Source organism: Macrotis lagotis, chromosome X (assembly GCF_037893015.1).
Source record: "Macrotis lagotis isolate mMagLag1 chromosome X, bilby.v1.9.chrom.fasta, whole genome shotgun sequence".
NCBI lineage: Eukaryota > Metazoa > Chordata > Mammalia > Peramelemorphia > Peramelidae > Macrotis > Macrotis lagotis.
Genome location: NC_133666.1, coordinates 77,968,576 through 77,993,842, shown reverse-complemented (window position 1 = coordinate 77,993,842; position 25,267 = coordinate 77,968,576). Strand labels below are relative to the sequence as shown.

The 25,267-nt window shown below is 41.9% G+C and overlaps 1 protein-coding gene across 9 annotated transcripts in view; it reads left to right on the top strand.

The window, feature by feature from the left end:
• Window positions 1–378: 378 nt before the first annotated feature.
• HUWE1 (HECT, UBA and WWE domain containing E3 ubiquitin protein ligase 1) overlaps window positions 379–25,267 on the top strand; it is a 122,331-nt gene continuing 97,442 nt past the window's right edge. For 7 of the 9 annotated variants that reach the window (XM_074201727.1, XM_074201728.1, XM_074201730.1 and 4 more), the window contains exons 1-2: window positions 379–621; window positions 3,295–3,405. The gene's annotated coding sequence lies outside the window, so the exon portion shown is untranslated. Of the gene's footprint in view, window positions 622–690; window positions 987–1,437; window positions 1,527–3,294; window positions 3,406–25,267 lie in introns of those variants that run through there. The other 2 variants (XM_074201723.1, XM_074201724.1) reach the window with 2 other exon arrangements.

Genomic DNA, 25,267 nt, shown 5'->3' with positions numbered 1-25,267 from the left:
GGTTCGATCACAGAAGCTGCAGGGGGAGAGGCAAGAGGCACTGAGTCTCACACCGCGCGGTGACCGGCAGCAGGCGGACCTTTGCGACCCGGAAGATCGGGAAAAGCCCCGAAGAAGGGCCAAGCGCTAGACTATAGGGCCCGAGCCGGGCCAAGCTGCAAACCTTCACTTTTCCCCGCCCTCTGGTGCAGCTCCTCCCCGTTCTCCCGCCCTATGGTCCAGTCCGACTGGCTCCACCCCTTTCCCTAGCCCCTCACCCTTCTCCAGGAGGAAGTTTGAGCCAAGGGAGGACTCACGAGATTTGTAGATTTTATCGCGTGAGTTCTGGAACCAATCAGGTCTTCGGGATCCTGCCAGCCAACCAACGCTGTGGGAGTGCCTAGTAACTGGGGCGGCGGCGGCGGCGGCGGCTGCTGCTGCTGCTGCTGCTGCGGACCTCTGCTTCAGGACTTTCTCCACATACATCTCCAACGGGGCCGCTTCCAGAAGCGAGAGAGGCCCGGTGGGGTAGCGGAAAGCTTCGCCGCCTCGCGACTGGGGGAGCTGAATAGGCTTTGATCGGACACTGATTTTTTTTATTCCTGCCCCTCCCCCTCCCCGCTGGAGCAGAGACCTAAGAGGGTGAGCTATCATCTCGCGATACCTCTTTCTACTTTCGTACTCAGCTTCCCCCGCCCCCATTACTCCGCCTTCTTAAGCCTCGCGAGAATTTGCCAGAGAAAAGCCTCGGCGAGCAAAGTGCCGAGGGAAAGCCTGTAGGGAGGTCTAAGGCGGTTGACTTCTCGCGGAATTCCTTCTCTTCTTCCTGCTTCGCTTGCCCCGCCTTCTTCCTAGGTCTCGCGACACCTCTCGGCGGTGGCTGGTAGAGAGTCTGAGGGGCCGGGCGAGAGAAGCTTCTGCTGCCCGCCTACCATCCCCCCTCCCCCTAATCTTCGGGAGATCGTGGAGGCCTGGGGGTGCGGGAACGCTCTTTTAGGGATCTGGAGGTGCGTGACTAAGTGTGGAATTATTCTGACTCGCGAGACCGTCACCGCCCTTGTTCCCGGGTGTGTGTGTGGGGGGGGGCAAGTTCCTTTTCCTAGTTCGCGAGTTCCCAGGCGAGAGTTGTTGGGGACGAACGGGGGGGGGGAGGGCGCCGATGCGGCCAGACTGGACAAGCAAGCAGCAGAGAAGCGCGCTCCAGCCCCGCCCCCGCCCGCTTAGGCCTCGCCTCGCTCGGGGCTTGAGGGCGGTGGCGGTGCGCGAGGGAGGGGGGGGCAAGAGGGGGCGGGTGCAGTCGCTCCGAGATCTCGCGGGAGTCCCCTCCCCCCTTCCTCTCAATGTGAGATCTCGCGGGAGCTGACGGGAGGCCGAGCGAGCAAGAGGGCGGGAGGGAGGACGAACGGCGGACGGGCAGCTCTGGAGCTAGGGCCGGCTGCTATTAAGATGGCGGCAGCGGCGGCGGCGGTGGTTGGTTGCGAGGCCCTCGAGTGAAGCTGCTGTCGGCCACGCCGCTATCCCCACCCGAAGCCCCTCCGCCAAGCCAGGTAAGGGCGGCCGGGGCCCCTCCCTCCCCTCTTTTCCCTTGCCCTTATCTGTTCTCCCCTCCCCCCCTCCTGTCGTCCCAGTCCTCTCTGGGTGGGCTCTGCCACGTGCGCCTCCCCTCCCCCCTCCAGGGAGCTCTTGGCGGGGGAGGCAGAGCCCCTTCCCGGGATTTCCAGTCCCTCCTTTCCATTCCTTCCCTTCCCGACCTCTCATAGGCATATGGTGACCGCTGCCATCTCAGTGCGGGATCCATGGCAGTCACCATCTCGGGCCCTGAACTGTAGAAGGAGGCCTAGCCTGGGGCCGGGGGCAATGGAGATCCTGCGTCTGGGGCACCTAGAAGCTGACAAAGGAAATCTCGGTGACCTGTCTCAACCAGTCTGTCCAATGTTTGCCTCATTTCCTAATCCTCTCCCTTTATCCTGTTCAAAATGCAAGAGAAATGACTTGTCACCCAGATCTCCTCTAGAACTTAAGCCCCCTGCCTCCTTCAAACTAGGAATGGGTATCTTTTGGCCTTACAAGGGTACCCCATCATGCAGCCTATTCTGATATCTGCCCTTCATCAGTGACAAATTTACCTGTCATGCAATTTTGGGGAGCTTTTCCATTAGTCAGCTTTCCTGGAATATACTGGGATCTCTTGTAAGGACATCTTGAGTGAAATTATTTCCATTATTTGGCATGGTGCTTTGAACCAAGGCCTTTCCTTTCAACCTGGGGAGTTATTCATTCTTTGCAATCACTAGAGGGCCTTCTGTGTTTATTAGATTGGCATTTTCCAAAGCATTTACCCTTTGCTTATTTCAAATCTAAGTGATTAATGCCAGACTGATCACATGACCTGTCTCACTAAGCTATTGGGATCCATTGAGGTGGTGGCTTTCAAATTCTTTGCCGATCTTGGAATGATTTATAAATACAAATTAGTAGTTATGACAGTTGGGATGATAGTGTTGCTTTCTAATTGTGTTTTGCTTGGATTGGTTCAAATTATCCTTCTCTAGTTACTAGTCACTGTTAGGGAAACATCAGGGTCAAGATAAAGTCGAAAAGGAAATTACTTGTGGGTGCCCCCACTCAGATGGCTGTATGGTAATTTGATTTTAGATCAGAAGCTTTGGCTTTAGAAATAGACACTTTTATTAAAAGTGGCTAAGCTGTGATTGAATAAAAATCTCTGTTTCCTAAGCAGTGAAGATAGAAATGGCTTTGGGGTCTATTTTGAAGGCCCAAGCATTGATTTTTAGTTGAGAGCAGGTGAGTGATCAAGACACAATTTCAAGGTAGGTGTCATCTGATGTGGTACAACATGTTCTGGGTTGAGTGTGTCAATCTGGGAGGGTTTGTCTGGAGAGAATCATCAGAAATCTTAGTCAGGGCTAACTGATCATATCTGAGACTTGACCTTCTTAGGGCTCAATTTTGAACTTTGAGCACAACCTTCAACAATAAATGGTAAGGGAAGAGGAAATTGTTTCTATAAGTTGGAGCTTCCTTCAGCTTTCTCCAAAACTGCTCCTAGTCTCTGTATTGTGAGGTATCAACAAACTAATTTGAGATTAAGGATTGATTTGCATGTGTTTCTGAGGGTGCTTTGATTAACCTACCTTTGGAATCTTTACCAAAGGGTACTGAGGGGGCTGGGGGTTTGGTTTTTGTAGCACTGGGTAGAATTGAGTTTTAAACTACTTAAACAATGCCAGTTCTAAAACTAAGGACATTGTCTTGAAATCAGTATAACAGGAATATTGTTTTGTTTTCTTACAGGCCCTGAACTGTAGAGGACTGTGCAGACATTGGTGACTGGGTCTGAGAAGGCTCTGGGAATTCATTCAAGCATTTCACTCTGAGCTCATTATGGATTGGCTGTGATTTTAGGTTTGTTTCAACAGCTGTGTGTGTGTGTGTGTCTGTCTGTCTGTCTGTCTTTCTGTCCCTTCTGAAGGAGGAGGGGAGGGGGCATTGGGCATCTTCATTAAGTAAACTCCTTTGAAGATTGATGTTGCCCAGGATCTGACCTAGGATTATTGGGATGAATACATTTTTTTTATTTTGTTTTTGCAAGGCAAATGGGGCTAAGTGGCTTTCCCAAGGCCATGCAGCTAGGTAATTATTAAGTGTCTGAGGCCAGATTTGACTCAGGTACTCCTGACTTTGGGGCTGGTGCTCTATCCACTGCACCACCTAGCCATCCATGAATACATTTTTTACATTTAAGTTTGTGTTATGTGCCAGGGACTGTGTTAAGTGATGGGGATATAAGGGAAAGTTCCTGCCCTTAGGAGCTTACTGTCCAAGGGGGAGACATGGGGGGAGTGGGCAGAGAAGAAGCACCTGCTCCTGCAACCAGGGAGAGACAACTTAAAGAATTCTTAGTGTCTTGAAGATTGTCCGGGAGAGCAGCTGCAGAATTACCTTTGCCTAAGCAGGGTTGTTTCAAAGTCCCACCAGAGTGTGTCTTTTGTGTCCTTTTGTTGGAATAAGAGATCTTTGTCCTTTTTGATTGAGCGACTTGGAGGATTTTTGAGGCCTCCCTTTGATGCATTGAAGATTTGGGTCTCTTGTAGGTACTTAGCAAGTGTGTGTATTCTATCTGATGCTGCCCTGCATGGCTAAGTTGTCATTATATTGGCTTTAGAGGCTTCTTTTTTGTTTGTTTTTGTTCATGTTACCCTAAGATTGTTTATCTGTTGCCTCTGGGTCTGAATTCTGAAGAACATCACAAAGAGCATTAACAATTGCTCCTTCTCATCTATTCTGCAAATCTGATGACCTTATTCATTTTGCCTGTCTTTGATGGTTTCCAAGTACTTCTCACTCTGCAGATTAGAAGGCATTCCAAACTGAGGGAGGAGAGGGGTTAGCCAAAGAGGCATAGAGGCTGGAGATGTTTCCCATAGGGATTCAGAGACTGGAAGTGTTGTTTTCTCCCTACTCTTCCTATTTTGCCTATAGCATCTGTGATGTGGTTATTAATGAATGATTAAGGTACCAGGCAATTGTTCTCATCATCAAAAAGCAGTAACATGGTCTTAGGCTTCATTGGAAAGCAAACGGGATTTTGTATCTTATCTTGGGCAATAGGGAGCCATTGAAATTTCTCAAGTAGAGGAATGACATTACTTATTGTGGAGAATATATTGTAGAGGATAGAGACTTTTTAAAAAAGGGTCAAGTCAGTCATTAAGTGCCTGCTTTCATAGTCACAATCTAATAGGAGAGGCCACACACAAATAACTCTGTTCAAACAGGCTATATAGATTTGATGATAAAGGGAGTAATTTGCAACAGAGGGAAGACACTAGAATTCAATTCCATTGGGAAAGACTTCCTGTAGAAGGTAGTATTCTAGCTAGAGTATGAAAGAAGCCAGAAGGCAAAGATAAAGAGGGAGACGAATCCAGGCATGGAGTACAGCATGAGAAAACACCCAGAGTTGAGTGATGGCATGTTCTGTTTGAGGAACAGCTAGGGGTCAGTCATTAAATCAGTGTTAGGGAGTGAGGTGTAAAAAGACTAGAATGTCAGGAGGAACCACATTCTGAAGGGCTCTGAATGCCAAGCAGAGAATTTTGTATTTTTTCCTGGTGGTAATAGTGAGTCACAATAGTGGTCAGATCTGTACTTTAAGTGGAGAGAGACTTGGAAAATAGACTCACCTGCAGTCTATTACAATAGTCCATGCTGGAGGTGATGACGTCCTATTCCAGGGTGGGGGCCATGTCTACAGAGAGAAGGAATGTATTTGAAAGCTGTTGCAAAGGTTAAGAGGATTGGCCTTGGAAATCAGTTGGCTATGGGGGAGGAGAGATGAGAAACGTTGAGAGGTCCAAGATGACAAAATTAGAGTTAGGATAGAAGCATAAATCTCAGGGAGAAGACCTCAGAATGGTGACCATGTGAATTGAGACTACTGGGGTATAGGAGGAGAGAATGGGGTTGATGGTAAGGGATTCTATTATATTGTGTTACATTGATTATGTAAGAAGACAACTCAGAGATCTCAATTTCCTCAGTAAAAGCATGAACCAAACAGAGTCCCTTGTTGGGGGAGGGGAAGGGGGAAGCTGGAACTTTTAAGGAGGTAAATCAGTGTTATAGCTGGGCCCAGTCAACATTAGATCATGGAAATTTGTAATGAACTCTTCAACTCTCTTGCGTTAGTCTTTCAATATTTTATTTATTCATTTTTCCAACTACACAGAATGATAATTTTCAGCCATCTTTATTTTACAAGGTTTTGAGTTTTACATTATTCTCCCTTCTCTTGACAGAAAGCAATCCATCATAGGCCAATCATGCTAAGCAGTAGTCCATGTTAGTTAAGTTGTGAGAGAAGACTCAAATCATAACAGAGAGGAAAAAAAACATACTACATAAGGCAACTTTTGAAACTATTTGACTGCGTATGACCACTTGGAAAGGAAGATGATAAAAGAAACCCAAGATTAAAGACATGGAGATGATATTTTTTTTTTTTTAGTTTTTTTGCTGGGCAATGGGGTGAAGTGACTTGCCCAAGACCACACAGCTAAGTAATTATTAAGTGTCTGAGGTTGGATTTGAACTCAGGTACTCCTGACTCCAGGGCTGGTGCTCTATCCACTGAGATACCTAGCCACCCCTGACATGAAGCTGATATTATGGGGATCATTGAGAGAAATTGGAGAAGAGAAACTGAGGGGGAAGGTGACAGTATGGAATATGAGAGCTCTATAGGAGTATATAGAAAATCATTATTTGATTTGTGGCCCTTCACACATTTAATCTGTGCCACTGGGGAGGCTGAGGTGAAGTTCTGGAATGCTGAGCTGCAGTGGGCTAAACCAATCATGAGTTCTTAATTAGTCCAGCACCAAGATGATAAGACTCTGAGAATTGTCTGTACAGATCAGAAATCAAGACAGTGTTGTGTCAGTGAGTTGCAACTATACTTGTAGTTTGAATAAGATCCGGAGATCTAGTCTCACCAAAAGAAAACATGGCCCTGTCCCCAAAAGAAGAAGGTTCTCCCTTCTGAGAAGTCATGCAGAGTTTGACCTTGCTGTGTTTTTGTTGTTCTGCTGTGGGTTGGACATCCTTCCCCCTCAAATAGTCTGCTTTTTTTTTTAGGTTGTTTTTTTTTTTTTTGCGCAAGGCAGTGGGGTTAAGTGGCTTGCCCAAGGCCACACAGCTAGGTAATTATTAAGTGTCTGAGACTGGATTTGAACCCAGGTACTCCTGACTCCAAGGCCAGTGCTTTATCCACTACGACACCCAGCCGCCCCTGCTTTTTTTTAACTTAGACCTGCTTTTCAGACCCTTGTGTTTCCCTTGGCAGAAGAACAGCTGGCCTCTTGGTTAGGTGTTGAATTTGATTTAAAAAGTAATTTACACAACTGCTCAAAACATGAATGAACAGAATTGTGTTCAGAAGACATGGAAAGCCCTTTAATTAGAGTGACCAAGTTTGGTGTGGAGAAAGATTGAAAAAATATAGAGGCACTAGGGGGCTGCTTATATTGGCAGATGTGATTGAACAGGTTTCATTTGGCTGAACTGGTTTTTTCTTTTCCAGTCATTATTGTTAGAAGGGACAGCTTGTTGGCTTTGAGAAGGAGGGTGATATATTCAGAAAGAAAGGTGATGGAAAGACCAAAAAAAAAATGAGTAATGTTGGATTTTCTGCAGGGAACTTAATTGCTATATTCTAGGGAGGCTAGTTTTTGTTCTTCCTATGGAGAAGAGTGGCTGAGGAACTAGTCCAAGGCCATCCATGCAGGGAGTTCTGGGGGAAAGTATTGCATGATTATGTGTGGGCCAGTCCACTCCAGGAAGACCTGATGCTGGTGATTCCAATCTTTTTTTTTTTTTTTTTTTTGCTATTTCCTTTAGCAGGGTTTGGAAATGAAGGTCAGATTGGCATCCCAACGGAATTCTTGGGTGTTTTTCATGAAACTTTTCCTGCTTGCCCTGCCAACTGCACTCTCCCTTACTAAACTATAAAGCCCCTTGAGAATAAAGTCAATCTCTCTTCTCTTTCTATCCCTGCCTCTGATATATAGGAACTTATTATATGCTGATTGATTGGGTGGGAAGACTTGGCATTCAAGTTGGTTAGAAATGAGTTTGATTGTATTGGCAAACATTGATCCTTCACCCCCAGAAATGCCCAGGGTCTTGTGATTCTGGGATTTTGTTTGCAAAGATGCTTTCCTATCTTTATTGATGAAGGTTAGGTTGGAAAACAGGTGTGGGCTTAGAGCCTTGCCCTGGCCTTTTGTGGTTCTGTGAGGCTAAAACTGGATGGACTTGCTGACCAACATTGATTCAGCCTGTTACAATATCAGAACTGCTTCTGGGCTGGCTTCCTGACCTAAACCTAAAATCTGCCCGTCTTTCAGTGCTTTTGGAACTTGTAGGGAGCCTGGAATGACTGGGTAGAGATCTTTAAATCAATTGATTTGCATGCTAAGTGACTCACTGTGAATGTGCTGACCAAAAGAAATCCATCAGGTCTGCCCCTTTAGTTATGTGATTTGGGCTGACCCTTTTTCCTCTGCCTCCCCCTCCCCAGCTTTTTTAACTTTGAGTGAGGCTGGCATGAGTCTCAACTCCCTTTTCAGAGAGGAACAGTTAGATAGAAAAAGATTAAGTGCTGGTGATTAAAATCCCTGACGTTGGTGGTTGATTGATTAGTCATGGTTTTTGACAACACAAACGGTGTCAGAGGATAGTTTGTTCCTATATTGTTCATCATCTTCATTGTCCTATTTTCCCTTCTGGGTTCTCATTATGATTGATTTGAAAGTTGGTCTCTATGGATGCCAGAGAGTGGGCTGACAGGGTTAGAATCTGAAATGATGTTGCCAGGCTACAATGATGAGCCAGAGCTAAGAAAATGCAATGTATTTGGAATAAATGGAAATTTGTAAATTTAAGACCCCAAATCTCCTGCACATGGACAAGAAAAGCACACTAAGCACATTTAGGAGTATGAAGAACAGGGAGTTTTAATACAAACTAAATGGAGGTTAACCAGGCAACCTTGGTTAGGATTCTTACAAATGCAAGGCCCTAAAAAGGTTGGGAATTGTTATGCAAGAATGCTCTGCTCTAATCATTGTATTCAGTAGAGACCTTGAGGAACTGGAGAAGTCTGAAATAATCTGAAATTCCGGTGACTCCCTTTTACTTCCCAGAGCAAATACACAATGGCTACTGTTTATTAGTTTATCAGGCCCTTCCTCCCTTTTCAGTCCTTCTTCACTGGGTCCCTCCCTCCCTCTTTCCTGGCTTTCTCCAAGGCTCAGCTCAAATTCCACCTTTTACAAGAAGCCCCTCTATTGATTCTCTCCAGTTTATTCTGTATTATTTTATAGGTATATAGTTGTTAGTATCCTTTTCCCCCTTTTAGAAGGTAAGGGCCTTGAAAGCAAGGCCTGCTTTTGGGGTCTTTCTTTGTATTTTAGTGCTTATCACAGTGTCTGTCATAGAGTAGTCTTTTTTTTTTAGGTTTTTTTCAAGGCGAACGGGCTTAAGTGGCTTGCCCAAGGCCACACAACTCACAATTAGGTAATTATTAAGTGTCTGAGACTAGATTTGAACACAGGGACTCCTGACTCCAGGGTCAGTGCTCTATCTACTGCGTCACCTAGCCACTCCTAGAGTAGGCTCTTAATAAGCTTCTTGACTTGAATGAGATTATCTCAATGTTTTTTTCTGTCCTTGGGAATGGAAAGTAGCAGTTTGAGTTGAATTCTGATCTTAAGAGTGGAGATGGCCCACTTTTTGGTATACTAATGATAATTTTGTTGCATCACCTTCATTTCCAAATATATCCCTCTTCTTCTTGCCCAGTGATCTCTCCAACCCTACTTCTATAAAGAAAGGTTAGAGGTGTCTTTCTAATCTAAGGACAGGCCTGGTGATTACATTTACATCATTGCTGTCTGAATTCTTATTTGTTTCTCATGTTTCAGTTGGATCCTTTAGCCACATAACCATTGATGGTCTTATATAGAGGAACTGTTTTTAGAAGGTCTCTGAGCCACAAGGGACATCTAGGTTGTTGGTTTCAACAGACCTGTTGGTTCTTATAGTCTCTGTGGTGGCGTATTAACATTATCTAATTTCCATGATATTTTTTTTTGTTAAATATTTCCCAGTTGCATTTTAATGTGGTTCAATTGTGTTTGTATGTGTTTGTTAATATCTCAGATCTAAGCCAGCTCCTCCCAGCTTTTCAGAGGGCCCTGAGACTTCTTTCCCAAGACTTCTTAACCACAAGGCAGGAGAGTTTGGGTCTTTCCTCCCACCCTTGAGTGCCAGAAGGGGAAGGGAGGGGCTCCTTTTCTGCTTGGTCCTTGCCTGATTTGCTCTTGTTTTTTAATCTGTCTACAGTTTGTTTTTCTTGTAGTTGACATTTCAATCCTGAGAACTGTTAGTTCAAAGGTGCTTTTTTTTTCAACCTTTTGCTTCAACTCTTCAACATTTTTTTTTAGTTTTTTATTTTTAGGCAGAGGACTAAAGGAAATTTGACTTAGAGGTTCTAGCCCTCCTACAACTTTATTCTCAGCTCTTGGGTCTATTGATTCATCAATGATCCACTACTTTAACCAGGCATCTTTTTTTTCCCTGAGGATTTCCTTGACACTATTCATTCTGCATGCTGCTACTTACTTATACTTGGTGACCCTATGAGTAGCCCATGAAATGATAACTTGTCCCATGCAGTAGTGAGGGAAGGCTATTATTGTTTTAGAAATTGAACCTTTTTTTTTTTTTCAAGGAGAAGCGTGAGTTTATCCCAACCACCATATGGTTTTCCAAAGATGATGTCTTGTTCCTCTTCAGTTCTGAGCTAAGTTTATTGCCTATTTGTATTGTCTATCCAAAAATCTGTATGTACTGATGGGTCAGCTCAGTGGGTTTTCTGTATCCAACTGTGCCTCAGAGGCTGAACAGGAGACATTGGTCATCAACTTGGTTTTTTTTGTTGTTATTATTTTGTTTTGAATAGTCATGGATCACTTTTTTCCAAGGGATTCAGTGAGTTACCCAAGGTCACATGGCTAGTAATTATTCCTCACATTTGTCTTTCTAGTACAGTTGGACTTCTATCCCATTTCTCTTTAGTCATTTGTTCAGCCATTCTCCAAACCTTAGGGAATGCTATATTTATAACTTTCTAGCACTACAAAGGCATCTGCAGGCCTCCCCCCCCCCCCCCCATTTACATTAAGCTCTTTGCTCAAGTTCTTAAAGTTTGGTAGTAGCAATAACTGGAAATTGTGTCTTCTAAACCCTTTGGGTGCAGCATGTACAAGGTGGTGGTTCTGTCGGCCTGCCTTTCCTGGAACCATCATGGGCCTTTGCTTGGTAATCATTTGTTCTGTATAGCTCCCAAGGAATTTTTGGGGTCGTTGTATTTCAGAAATGAAACAAGTTAGCACCCAAAGAGCAGTGTGACTCCCTTGGCATCACCTTAACTCTGCCAGCTCAGTTGACTCAACTGGTTAGAATTTAAAGTAGGACTTGTTGTCCACTTGCTCTCAGATTTTTTTTAAACAAAAATATTCTATTTTTCCAATTAAATGCTTTGTTTTTTCAACATTCATTTACAAATTAATAAATCACATTAATAAAGGGAATTCAAGGGAATGTCACATCACCTTCCTCAGTCTGGTAAAAGTTGTACATGTATATTTGTGTTTTAACATATTTACATATTGATGATGATGTTTATCCTTCCATCTGAAGAAGGCTATGACATTAGAGAGGTGATGGCTATGACAAGCACATAGATTGAATTTGAGTGAGGGGGTAGTTGTGCTAAGTCACTAGCCTCACTTTCTCCTCCAGGACCATCTGGGTCCAATGGCAGATATAAATCAGAATGACCAGAGATGGCCCTGGATGGGAGGCAATCAGGGATAAATGACTAGGACAAGGTCACAATCTAGTAAGTAAGTTTCAACTATCTGAGGATAAATTCAAACTCCCATCCTCCTAACTCCAAGGCTAGTGTTCTGTTCACTGTACCATCTAGCTGCCCCAGAATTACTTATTTTTTTAATTTTTTTCCCTAATTTTATTTAAGGCAATGGGGTTAAGTGACTTGCCCAAGGTCACACAGCTAGGTAATTGTATGAGTCAGATTTGAACCCAGATCCTCCTGGTTCCAGGGCTGTGCCTCCTAGCGCCCACCCCCTCCAGAATTACTTCTTAAAGGGAATTTGAAGATGAGGATTATACATGACTGACTCACTCTGACACTCACCCTGGATGTGACAGTGACTGCTATGAACCCGGAGCTCCTCAAAGGAATTTAGCAGAAGAATCCCAGGGATTTCAGTTGCTTGAAGAAAGCATGAATTTAAACTGTTCTGATCTAGTGGTCGAGCATAAAAATCATTCTTCCCTTCTGCTAGTTCACTAAGGAGGTTTTCCCCTTTGTCTGGTCTTCAGAAGATGTATTTCTAAACTGATGAAGGTCATTATTTGGGAGTCAGGCCCAATGCAAACTGACTGAAAGTTACTATTCTGCTACAGTGAGAGAACCTACTCGATTAAGGATCAGCCCTTCGAAGGTTGACTTTTGTGATTTGAATATGAAAGGTGCCTGTTTGATTTTGTCTTCAGATTCCTCTTCCATGCCCCCTTGAAATTCTCTCTTTCAGTTTTGGGTCTTTCTGTTCTTTTTTTTAAGTGTCTGACTCTAGGGCCAGTGCTCTATCCACTGCTCCACCTAGGGGTTCCCTGGTAGGGTTAAGCTTGCAAACTTGAGGGCATCTGGTTCAGTGTCTCTACTGTCCAGTGGTGGCTCATTTATTTTTGGGATTCATGTTGTACGGGCATAATAGATCCTCCTTTGTTTTGGGAATTGTTCTGCCCTGGGAGCTTCTACACTGTGCACTGTGGTAAAATTATCTGGATCCCTGAAGGATCTGACCACTAATAGTTTCCCAATTTGGAAATGGGGAGTGGGGACAAAAGCCCTTTCTGAGACATGAGAAACCAGAGCATTTTGGGTTCAAGGCAGAATCTATATGTGTTGCTCCAGTCAGTTGGTAAGACAGCCTCTGACTGCATCCTCCCCTAATGGGCCATGCTTCCTTTAGTTCATTAAGGAATCAGACAGCTTTTTGGAGAGTTAGTCCTTTCTGCCATTATAGATGTCTGGGTTCAACTTCTTTGCTTCAGTTTCTATTGGTTTGTCCTTTATTTCTTATGTTATTCAACTCTATTCCATTCCTAGGCCATGACTCACTTGGCTATTCTAATCACTCCTGTCTAACAAAGGAATATTGGGGTATCCATTGAGCCCATCTTTCAGTGCTTGACCTTCCTGACAATTTACTAAGAATTCCATATGGACAGCTAAGAAGACTTTCCAGTGCCCTGTTCTTTCAGTAGCCTATTCCAAACCTGATCCAGTCTGCTTTTGTCTCTGTTCTTTGCCCAGATATTCTCCATCATGCTGCTTTCCCTGGATTCTCAACTTCCTCACAAAAATAGATACTATGACCTTATAGTGCTGCCTCCTATCATTTTTTTTTTAGGTTTTTGCAAGGCAAATGGGGTTAAGTGGCTTGCCCAAGGCCACAGAGCTAGGTAAATATTAAGTGTCTGAGACTGGATTTGAACCTAGGTACTCCTGACTCCAAGGCTGGTGCTTTATCTACTACACCACCTAGCCGCCCCTCCTAGCATTTTTTACCTATAATTTTTCTTTTTAATTAGAAATTTCCTTTTTAATTTATCTCTACCACCCAATCAGAATCCTGGTAGCTGTTGCGGGCCTAACTCACTCCCTTCTTCAATGAATTTTCTCCTATTCCCAATTTTTCTTTTCTCCCTAGCTCCTGCCCTCTTTGAGGGCTTCAACCTATGGTATTGTCTCTCCCCCAACTACCCTAACTGCTTATTATCCAATGCCTGCTTCTCCATCCTCTTCAGTCACACACCTCAGGCAGCACTTTTGTCTATGTTCAATTCAAAAATTCCAACTATAACCCATTGATTTTTCCATTTCTCCCTCTGCCTTAAACCAACTCTTCTTCTGCAACATGACCTTCAATCTCTGGACCCCTCAGGCCACTTTCCAAATTATTGATGATCTCTTAGCTGTCAAATCTTGTAGCCTTTTTCTCAGTCCTCATTTTCCTTTACCTCTCTATGACCTTTGATCTTGAATCACTCTCTTAATAATCTTTTCAAGTTTTTAGGACACTATCTCTCCTTGTTCTCCTACTTCTCTTACCTCTTCTCTGTCTCCTTGACTGGATCATACCATCTAACCTAGACCCTTTACTCTTCTCCCTCTAGACTATTTCACTTAGTGATCTCATCAGTTTTGCTGACCTCTAGTCACACATCTCCATCTGCCTCTCAGTCATCTTGAAGTGGATGTCCAGGAGACATCTTAACCTTAACTTGTCCAAAACAGAACTCATACTCTTTTTCCTTAAACCCCCAGCCCATTCCTACCTTCCCTGTTTGATGGCAAGGTCATCCTTCCAACACCTCAGACCTAGGAGTCATACTGAACTCCTCACTGTCCCTCACTCCCCACCCCCATCCAGTATATTGTCAGAGTCTACTGATTTCACCTTATCAATATCTCTCCAATATGCCCCCTTCTTTCCTCCTGACACTACTCCCACCCTGATAATGGCCTTCTTTGCCACTTGGACTATTGTAATATAGCCTGATGGTAGGTCTGCCTACCTTGAGTCTCCACATTGTCTGTCTCAGGTCTCTCTCCATTTAACCTAAAGCACAAGTCTGACCAGGTCACCCCTACCTCACTTCTCCCCCTAATACATTCTAAGACCTTCCTATTGCCTCCCAAAATCAAATACAAAATGACTCTCCTTGATCAAAGTTCTTTAGAGCCCAACCCCCTCTTCCTACCTTGCACTTTGCTCCTTGACATGATTCTCTTCATTTGGTACCATTGGCCTTCTCCTGTCAGGTCCACCAATAGGATGCTCCAGGCTTTAATTGAGTATTTTCTGTTCCTGATTCCATGCTTGGAATCTTCTGACTCCAGACTTCTTCAAGTCTTAGCTAAAAATCTCACCTTCTCCAAGAAGCCTTTTCCAGTGTCTTCCTGCTGTTGACTCTTTCCTGTTTATGCAGTCTGTAGCTTGTTTTACACATTTTGAGTTTTCTCCCCAATTTGATTGTAAACTCCTTGAGGTCAGGAACGCTGTCCTTTGCCTCTTTTTCTATTCCTGGTACTTAGCACAGTGCCTGGTCTATAGTTGTTATATAAATATTAGCTAGGGCAGATGGGTGGCACAGTGGATAGAACACTGGTCTTGCATTCAGGAGAATCAGTTCAAACTCTGCCTCAGATACTTAGCTGTGTGAGGTTGGGCAAGTCACTTAACCCTGATTGCCCTACATCCAGGACCATTTCCAGTTGTCCTGATTCCTATCTGGCCCCTGGACCCAGGTGGCTCTGGAGGAGAAAGTGAGGCTGAGTTAGTACAGCATCCCCCTGGATACAGTTCAGATGCTTGTTATAGTGTCCCTGATGTCATGGTCTTCTTCAAAAAGTGGATAAACATTATTATAATCACCAACATTACGGTTTGGAATCTTTTTATTTCCATAAGACTTTTTTTGAGGGGGGCGGTGTATCTAGCCTCTGGGGTATATAACCTAGCAATGCAACCTCTGAACCAATACTTGCAGACATTCTGGTCATTAGCAGCCCATTTCCAAGTTGTTTTCCCTAATTCATTGCTCTGTTGGGTTCACTTTTACTCTGTTCCTTCAGAATTGACCTTTTTTTTTGGCATCTGGACTAGTTTGCAGGGTGTGAGGTAAAACCTGAGGATCCTTGAGATTTGTGTATTGTTAGTAATTTGGAGTATTCTTTCTTTTGACTGTTAATAGTTGACAATCCTTTAGAGAGCTGTTTATTCCTATGTTTTGGTCACTATTGAGGAATGGCTTTTGCTCTTCTGTTAATTGTCTCTATACCTTGGATACCTAAGAAATTTGCTACAGAGCTATTCCCCACCACCTCTGTTTTAACTACCTCTCCTTTTATCCTAGTCTACCTTATCCATTTCAATAAAATTGCATCAAGAGCTTCATCAAGCTCTGATCTTGAACCTCCCTTTCCTAGTCAGCTGAAATGGTTGGACTGTACTCTCTAGGGTTGATTTCTTCCCGATCTTCTAGAACATGGGGTCCAACTAGGTGAGGATTTCAGAAACATAGAAGCTTTGTATGGTTATTCATCTTAAAGGAAAAGGGTTTGAAATACAACAAATATTCTACTTTCATTTTTCTTGATTTTTGCAGCAAACGTCACAGTTAAAGAATTATCTTGGTAATGTGAGATCTAGGCCATTTTGCCAGATATTCCAAAAATGCAAATTGAGACCATATTTGCCTTGTGTTCTCTGATAGCTGAGTGGCAGCCATGCTTGGTTTTTGGCTAGTTCCTCCTTTCAGGAAAGAGAGAGAGTTTATAGGATTTCCTACATCCAATACCTCATTTCTTCCTTTTTGACTTGGGACTTATAGGAACCCTGAAGAGAAGTAGGAACATCTTTGGACTTTGCTGTTACGTAAGAGACACTGTTTGTTTCTTTCAAGTCTTAAACCTTGAATGTCCAAGATAACTTCCACAGTTAGAGGAGCCCCTCTGAACTAGTTTTTCATTTGTCTAATTGGTCCTTTAGGGATCTTGTCAAACATAGACAGGCAGGTGAAATATAGGCCATTAGAAAGGATGTAGAAATTTGCTTTTTAAAAATCTCTTTAGCTTCACAGTTTAGTTCTTGAAATTGGAACTTTTAGTTTCAATTAGCAAACATTTACACTCTCTTCTCCCTCACCTCTGATAAATAGAACCATGGAAACAATGCATAGTCCAGCAAAACAAATTTCCACATTATCTGTACTGGAACCTCTATGTCTCATTCTACAGGTTACCTAGTTCATTTGTCCTCTGGAACCTTTCCTGGTTGTTCACTGAATCCATTATTCAGAGTTCTTAAATGTTTCCCCCTTTTTTCTCTAATTCAGTCTGGTTTTGAATAGCATATTCACTACAACTTCCCAAGCCCTGGGAAAAGAGGGATTGTTTTCATAATATTTGGTGGGCATCAGAGTACAATCCTTTCTATTTAATTCAAGTAACTGTTTTGCTAGAGACCAAGACTCTGCACTTTGATGGTGCTGATAGTGGAATGAGGAGCAAGGCTGGAACTTTGAGGTTCAGTGTTGCTAAGAGTTGGGTGTGATGGCTTCCCTTCACAGAATTTTTGATTCTTTATTATTGGCCCCAGAGGGGAGTTCTAGGCTTTTATTCCCAGGCTAAGCCTGTCTATTTTCTTTTTTCCAAACTGTAACATGTATTTAGAAAAAAAAATCGCATTTAAATTACTCTATCAGTATAAATAACCTTGAAAAAATACTGTAAAGCGGTAGGGATCTGTGATCAGTAATGGAAAGTGATGCTACCGATTGTAGTACATTGTTGAACTGTACTTAAAATGATTCTTTTATTGGCTTTTTCTTTTTCTAATTACATATTGTATTTTTTTCACCATTCATTTGCACATTTATAAATTGCACATTTTTCTACCACCCTCCCTTCCCTCCATCCCTCCCCTTGACAGCAGTCTGTGTTTCTGTTTAACTTATTTACATATTAATCATTTTATATAAGATGAATTAGGACTAAGGTAAAAGGAAAAAAAAAACATGCAATAGGAACGAAAAACAAGAGAAGATTTCCAAAAATGAACACAGTATAAATTCAGATTTTGTGGAGTTTTGAGTTTTTTTCCCCCCCGGATGTGCATGATATTGTCCATAATAGATCTTAAAGGATTTTCTTTGATCTCTGAACTACTAAGAGGGGCTGCATCCATCATAGTTGATCAACTCAAAATGTTGTTGTTAATGTATATAATGTTCTCTTGGTTCTGCTCCCTTCCATCAGCATCAGTTTGTGAAATTCTTTCCATGCTTCTGTAAAGTCTAAACACTCGTGATTTTTTTATAGTAACTATTCTAATAGTAATGATTTCTTATAGTAATTTCTTATTACTCCTTAACATTCATATACCATAACTTGTTCAGCCATTCCCCAATTGATTGACATCCCTTTAATTTCTAGTTATTTGCCACTACAAAAAGAGTTGTTAATTATTATTGCTCTTTGGGCATAGTTTCAGAAATTTTCTATTTCTTGCTGTTAGAATTCCAAAGGCAAGTTGGAATTTGGAAGGGAGGGCAATGGTAGGATATGGATATGGATGATGGATGGAGGAAGGTTAGAGGTGATTAGCAGTCATAAAAAACTATTTAAGTAGTTCACTTTTGTTCAGTAAGAGAAAGTAATTGCATCGATGTCTTTCCAAATGACTTATATTTTATTTTATTTTTTAATTTATTTTTATTAAAGATATTATTTGAATTTTACAATTTTCCCCCATTCTTGCTTCCCTCCCCCCACCCCCCAAAAAAGATGACACAGGCAGCACTCTGGCTAGAAGAGCAGGTGGGAAAAGAAGGGACTCAGCTTTAGGTGCCTGAAGTTTTTGTCAGATTTCCTACCTAGGGGAGATGAAAGCTTCAGCAAAGGGATGAACCTTTTGGCTTCTGGAATTCCTGCCCTGTGAGGAGGGTTTTCCTATGTTTCATTCTTGCTCCTGATATCTCCCAGTGAGCCATCTTTTTAGTATGTTTTTCAGCATGTTGGGAAATATATTGTTCCAAACTCATGAATTCCCTTCTCTTCCTCCATCCCTGACATCTACAAAGGAGAGAACATGGGGGTGGGGTTTTGAGCAGCATTATCAGCATACGAATATTCCTTCAGTTCCTCCACAGTATCCCCCAATAAAATAAAAATTAGCATAATCAAAACAAATCAACCCTCACATCAACCGGGTCCCCAAATGGCTGAACCTTTCTGTGCCTTTAGTCCATCATCTTTCTATCAGTCACACAACTTCACAGATTCAGAGGTGGAGAGAGAACCTGAGCAGTCAGCTCATAAAACACTTCATCTTTACAGAGAACTTTCGTGATTTGCCTAGGGTCACACAGGAGTAGAGTATTCAGTGAATGATAGAGGAGTGAAACCATACCTTCTTTCAACTTGAACTCTTAATTGAGTCCTTTCCATATCAACATATCTTTTCTTTTAATTAAAAGGTTTTTTTATCCTGCACTGGAATAGCAAAGAATAGAGTTGTATATGAAATCGTGAGTCTCTACATCAAACAACTTTTTTAAAACTATATAGTAAATACTTTGTGTTATTTGTAAAACTGTTCTACTTTTCAGTGCTGCCTTCTGAAATTCTCTTCTGTATATTTAAAGAATTTCTCTTTTAAAAAATTTTTGTTTTTACCATTATATGTAAAGATAGTTTTCAGTATTCATTTTTGTAAAGTTTTCTCCCTGCTTCTTTTTCCCTTCCCAAGATAGCAAGTAATCTTAATAGATTATACATCCACAATCATGTTACATATATTTCCATGTTAATCATACTGTGAAAGAAGAATCAGAACAAAATGGAAAATCATGATAAAGAAAAAATAGATTTTTAAAAAGTTAAAATAATTTGCTTTAATTTGTACTCAGACTCCATAATCTTTTCTCTGGATGTGGATGGCATTTTCCAGCACGTTAAAGGATATTTCAATGCCCCCTTTCCCCCCTTTTTTATGATACTGTTGCTATTCCCTCCCAATAAAAAAAAGGGGGGGGAAAGGGGGCTGAACCTTTGTAATAAACAAGAGTCCAGCCCAGTGAATCTACCCAGAGACCATGGCCACACACATATAGTGAGTGGATCTCTTTTTGTACCTTGGGTCTATCCCATCTCTGTCAGATGTTGGGTAAAGTGTTTCTACATGGAACCTCTGGAGACTTACTTGTTCCCGATCTTTGAAGTGTGGATGTCCTTCTGCAAATTGTGCTTCTGGTTCTTCTCCTACTGCCCAGAATTCTCTGAAATCAACTCTTTCATCATTTCCTTTGGTGTAATAATATTCTATTGCATTCATATACCATAATTTGTATCACCATTCCTGGGTTACTATCCACTAAGGGTTTCTAAATATTTATTTGATTTTATTTTCCTTATAATCAGGATCAGGAGGATTTTCTTGTGGCTAGTTTCACATATTATATCTATTTCAGATAATAATGAGGTTCATCTGATGTCTTTGAAAATGATGTAATGAAAACCACCTAAAATTAATGGAAAAAATTAGTTTGGCAAAGTTGTAGAATATGAAATATGTTCACAGAAATTCCAGCAAGAAGAGATAGAAATTCCATTTCATAAAACTAGAGTTGTATAATGTACCTTGGAGGTTAGTTATTGAGACATACACATAAAACTGTCAAGTACAAGTAGGAAATAATCTTTAGAAATATGGACCTAAATAATTGGAGAACTATTAGTTGATCATAGGTCAGCTGAGCTAGTAAAATAAACATTTCAGTTTCCCCATGCTTACCAGATTTCTGTGTCACTTTTCCTGAGATTAGTTTATCAGGGTTCGAGAGATGCCAGGTGATCCAGGAAACTGAACTGACTTGACCTTCACTTTGCTGACTTGGGGGGAGATTCAGTTACTAAACACAAATGTGTAAAACAAAAAAAAATGTGCGAACTGGGCTAAAGGCCAAAACATTCTGGAATTGAGTCTTACACTCATTAACAGTTGACTTGTTGACAGATGTTATTTTTACGATGTTTTTGTTTCTTTTTCATGGGAATTTCAGCATTTAGACTAAGGTGGGACACAGCACCCAAGAATGATGTTGGTGTTGGAGGGATATCCAAGAATCAAGTCAGTAAAAAAGATGTGGGTGGAATGGTGGAGAGCAGTTGCTAATTATTTATTTAATTTATTTAATTATTTATTTAGGGATCTACATTGGGTTTTTTTTTCAATATTTAATATTTATTCTCATTTTGTACAAATAATGTTTTTATGCATTGATAAAATATTCTTGTTTAAGAGTAAATAAAATACCCCTCCCCTAAAAAAATATAGACTCGCTTGAGCGATAAAGTAAAGGGGAGAGAAAAAATTAAAATTAAAAAAAATAATAGCAACAATTGTAGGTATGGCCAGGTGGCGCAATGGACAGAGCACCAGCTCTGGAGCCAGGAGCACCCAAGCCCACATCCGGCCCCGTACACCCAACAATCACCCAGCTGTGTGACATGCAAGCCACCTCAGCGCCACTGCCCTGCAAAAACCAAAAAAAGAAAAAAAAAGAGACCCAAAATAAAATAAAATAGTAATAATAGTAGGGGTGGCTGGGTGGCAGACAGAGCATTGGCCCTTGAGCCAGGAGCACCCAGGTCCAAATCCGGCTTCAGACACCCAACGATCACCCTGCTATGCAGCCACAGGCAGGCCACCCAGCTCCATTTGCCCTGCACCCCCCCCCAAAAAAATAATAATAATAAATGTGCTTCAGTCTTTGTTCCAACACCAACAACTCTGTCACCGGTGGATCACATTCTTTATAAGTCCATCGCAAAAGTTACCTCCATATTCTTCCACCATTGCCATTGCTGATCTCAACTCCCTTCTTTCGTATTTCTCCACTGCCATGTACTATATTTTCTCCTTTCACTCTGATTCTGCTGTAGGGTAGCTGAGTGGCGCGCAGACAGATCCCTGGTCCCTGGGGTCAAGAGGCCCTGAGCCCCTATACCACCTCTTAGGCCCAGCATCCACCTGGCCCTATGGTCCTGGACAGTCCATCCAATCCCAGCCCCTTGCAAGAAGTAAAAAAGAAAATGTGTTATATCTGACCACTCATCCCCATGGTCCATCCTCTCCTCTATCACTGACATCCCCCCCTCTCCTTCTTACTCCAGATGCCTATACCCAATTGAGTATATATGCTGTTTCCTCTTCTAGCCACCTCTGATGAGAGCGAAGATTCCCTCATTCCCCCTTGCCTTCCACCCTTCCATATCATTGCAGTAGCTCATTGTAATAAAGAAAAATTTTATTATGTGAATATCTTGGCCTATTCCTCTCCTTTTTCTTTCTCCCATTACATTTCCCTTTTTTCTATTGACTCCATTTTTACACCATATTTTATCTTCAAATTCAGCTTTCTCCTGTGCTTCAACTATAAAAGCTCCTTCTACCTGCTCTATTAACTGAGAAGGTTCATATGAGTATTATCGGTGTCATTTTTCTATGCAAGAATACAAGTAGTTCATCATCAAGTCCCTCATATTTTCCCTTTCAGCTCTGGCCATTCCCAACAGGAACATTTGAAATTCCCCTGGTTCACTGAAAGTATCTTTTTCCCCCTGGAAGAGGACATTCATTTTTGCTGGGTAGTTGATTCTCGGTTGCATTCCAAGCTCTTTTGCCTTCCGGTATATTATATTGCAAGCCCTACAAGCTTTTAATGTAGTTGCTGCTAAGTCCTGTGTGATCCTGACTGCAGCTCCACGATATTTGAAACTGTGTCCTTCTGGCTGCTTGTAATATTTTCTCTTTGACTTGGGAGTTCTGGAACTTGGCTATAATATTCCTAGGGGTTGGGTTTTTGGGGATCTCTTTCTGGGGGGCGTGTATTCTTTCCATTTCTATTTTGCCCTCTGCTTCTAGGATATCAGGGCAATTTTCCTGTAGTAATTCTTCAAAAATGGTGTCAAGGCTCTTTTCCTGATCATGATTTTCAGGTATTCCAGTAATTTTTAAATTATCTTTCCTAAATCTGTTTTCCATATCAATTGGTTTTTTTTCAGTGAGATGTTTCACATTTTCTTCTAATTTTTCATTTTTTTTGGTTTTGAAGTAATAAGTCCTGATTTCTGTAAATTCATCAATCTCCCTGAGTTCTATTCTTTGTCTGAAGGATTTGTTTTCCTCTGAGTTTTCTTATCTCTTTTTCTAGCTGGCCAATTCTGCTTTTTAAAGCATTCTTCTCCTCAATAAGTTTTTGAACTGTTTTATCCATTTGACCTAAGCTGGCTTTTAGCATGCTATTTTCTTCAGCATTTTTTTGGATTTTCTTGACTAAGCTGCTGACTTCATTTCCATGTTTTTCCTGCATCTCTCTCATTTCTTTTCCCAGTTTTTCTTCTAACTCCCTCATTTGATTTTTGAAGTTTTTTTTTTTTGAGTTGTCATAGCCTGAGCCCAATTTGTTTTTTCTTGGAGTCTTTAGATGCAGGAGCTTGTGCTTCCTCATCTTCAGACTGAGTGTTTTGATCCTTCTTGGGCTTACAGGCAAAATATTTCTCAATGGTGTTCCTCTTGTTTCTCTGCTTGCTCATTTTCCCAACCTAAGCCTGTTTTTAGGGTGCTTCCTGAGCTTTTGGGACACTCCCACAAGGGTCTCTGTGTGAGGCTCTGTCCTCCCCTCCTGGTCTGTGAGTGACCATATGTGCCCCCTTCTGCCACGGGGCTGAGGTGGGGGGGGCACTGCTGTTCTATGTGGGGCCTAGACTTCGAACTTGATCTGAATGTGTTCAGAACCCCAGAGTCCTGTTCCAGGGACAGAGCTTGGCAGTCTGTCTCTCTTCACTCCCCTCCCTAGGTTCAATAGGCTCATGCCCTGGGGGCCTCCTGCTTACTGGCTCCCCCTGCTTCTGTTCCTGGATCTGGGCTGTGGTGGCCATGCTGCTCACTGTGTGCCCTGAGGGCTGGGCTTCATGTGCTTGTTCTGGCAGAGGTTCCCCCGCTGTTCCCCCAATTTGTGCCTGGCGCTCCCTGGGGAGTAGCTCAGGAAACTCCCCTGCTGGCTCCCAGCGTCCTGGGGTTGCCTCCAGGAGGCTGAAATTCTTTCTCTCTGGCGCTGCCCCTCCAACCCCGGGGAGCAGAGCCTCTCTGCTCTTTTCCAGGTTACCTTGAGTAGGAGAACTGCCTCACTGTGTCCTTCTGTGGGATCTATCTCTTGAAAATTTAGAGTCCTTAATTTCGAAGATTTATGAGAGAGCGCCTAAGACACATAGGCTCTTGTAGCCATCTTGGCTCTGCCCCCCTATGAGCAGTTGTTTTTTTAGAAAAATTTTACATTTCCTTCATTATGTTTACAGATTGAAAGCTGGAAGAACTATGAGCATTGGTTGTGACCATAACAGGAGTGATTCTGAAGCATATCATTCACTTCTGACAGATATTTGTACAGAGCCATTGAGGGAATTTGTTTGACTTTGACTATGCATATTTGTTTTGTTTTGGTTTTCATATGGAGTTGGAGTTGGGAGGAAGAGAAAATAGATCAATGTGTATTGGCGGCTAGGTGACACAGTAGATAGAGCACTGGCCCTGGAGTCAGAAGTACCTGAGCTCAATTCTGGCCTCAGACAAGCTGTGTGTCCTTGGGCAAAACCACTTAGTCCCATTGCCTTGCAAAAAAAAAAAATGTTTAAATGGAGGGGGCTGCTCTAGATATGGAACATGGCATGTGCTTTCAGATGAGGTCCAAATTGTTGTCCCATCCTCTGCCAGCTATCCCACATCAAATAGTATATTTATTAAGGGCAAAAATAAAAAAAGAAAAAAATCAACACAACTGGTCACATCAATAAGTTTGAAAAATATTAAATTTTTTATTTATTTTTCAAACTATATGTAATAGTAGTTCGAAGTTTTACATTCATACATGTACATCACATTCATATACTACAATTTGTTCAACCATTTCCCAATTGATGAGCATCCCCTCAACTTCTAATTCTTTGCCACTATGAAAGAGCTGCTCTAAATAAAAGGGTATGCAGTCTATAGCCCTTTAGGTATAGTTCTAAATTACTCTCCAGAAAGGTTGGATCAGTCCACAACTCCACCAACAATGTATTAGTATCCCAGTTTTCCCACATCCCCTCCAACACTTATCATTTTTGTCATTTTAGTCAAGCTGATAGGTGTGTGGTGGTACCTTCAGTTGTTTTAATTTTCATTTCTCTAATTAGTGTTGATTTAGAGCATTTTTTCATGTGACTATGGATAGCTTTAGCTTCTTCATTGGACAATTGCCTTTTCATATCCTTTGACCATTTTTCAATTGGGGAATGAGTAAGTCTGAAAATATCTGCAGTGCACCACACTTACGGACTTTTCACCTCTGTCACAGGGTTGGGGCATCTTCTCATGTCTTTTCTTTGGAGTCACATTTGTCCTTGGGCATTTTGCAACATTCACTATTGTTTTCTGGCTTCTCTCTGTATCATTTCATATGTACCTTCTTATACTTCTATGCATTCATCACTCACATTATTTCTTACAGCACAGTAATATTCCATGACATATATCCCCATTTGTTTAGCTCTTCTTCAGTTGCTGAGCATCAACTTTATTTTCAATTCTTTGCTATCGCCAAAAGAAATATTTGGTATAATTATGTGAGCTTTATGGTTTCCCTGGGTTATAAGCGCAGCACTATAATCTCTCTGGGTCAGATAGTCATGGATGCTTGATACACACACATTTATGGAAGACTAGTAACTAATTGTAATCAGGTTATGCTATAGAAGTGTGACTTTTATCCTTGAACCTGATGATTACTTAGCTTCTGCTCTGTTTGCTTTGACTTTGGGACTCTGAATTTTCTGGACCATCTTTAAAGAGGTTTAAATTGTGAGTGTTGCTGACTTGTTAAGTAAGACTTTGCCTCTTCTCCTATGTTAATTAGATCCTGATCTCCTTGAGAACAGGAAATGTGTTGACTTCTCTTTGTATCCCCACCACTGAGCATAGTTCTTTGTACACAGTAGACA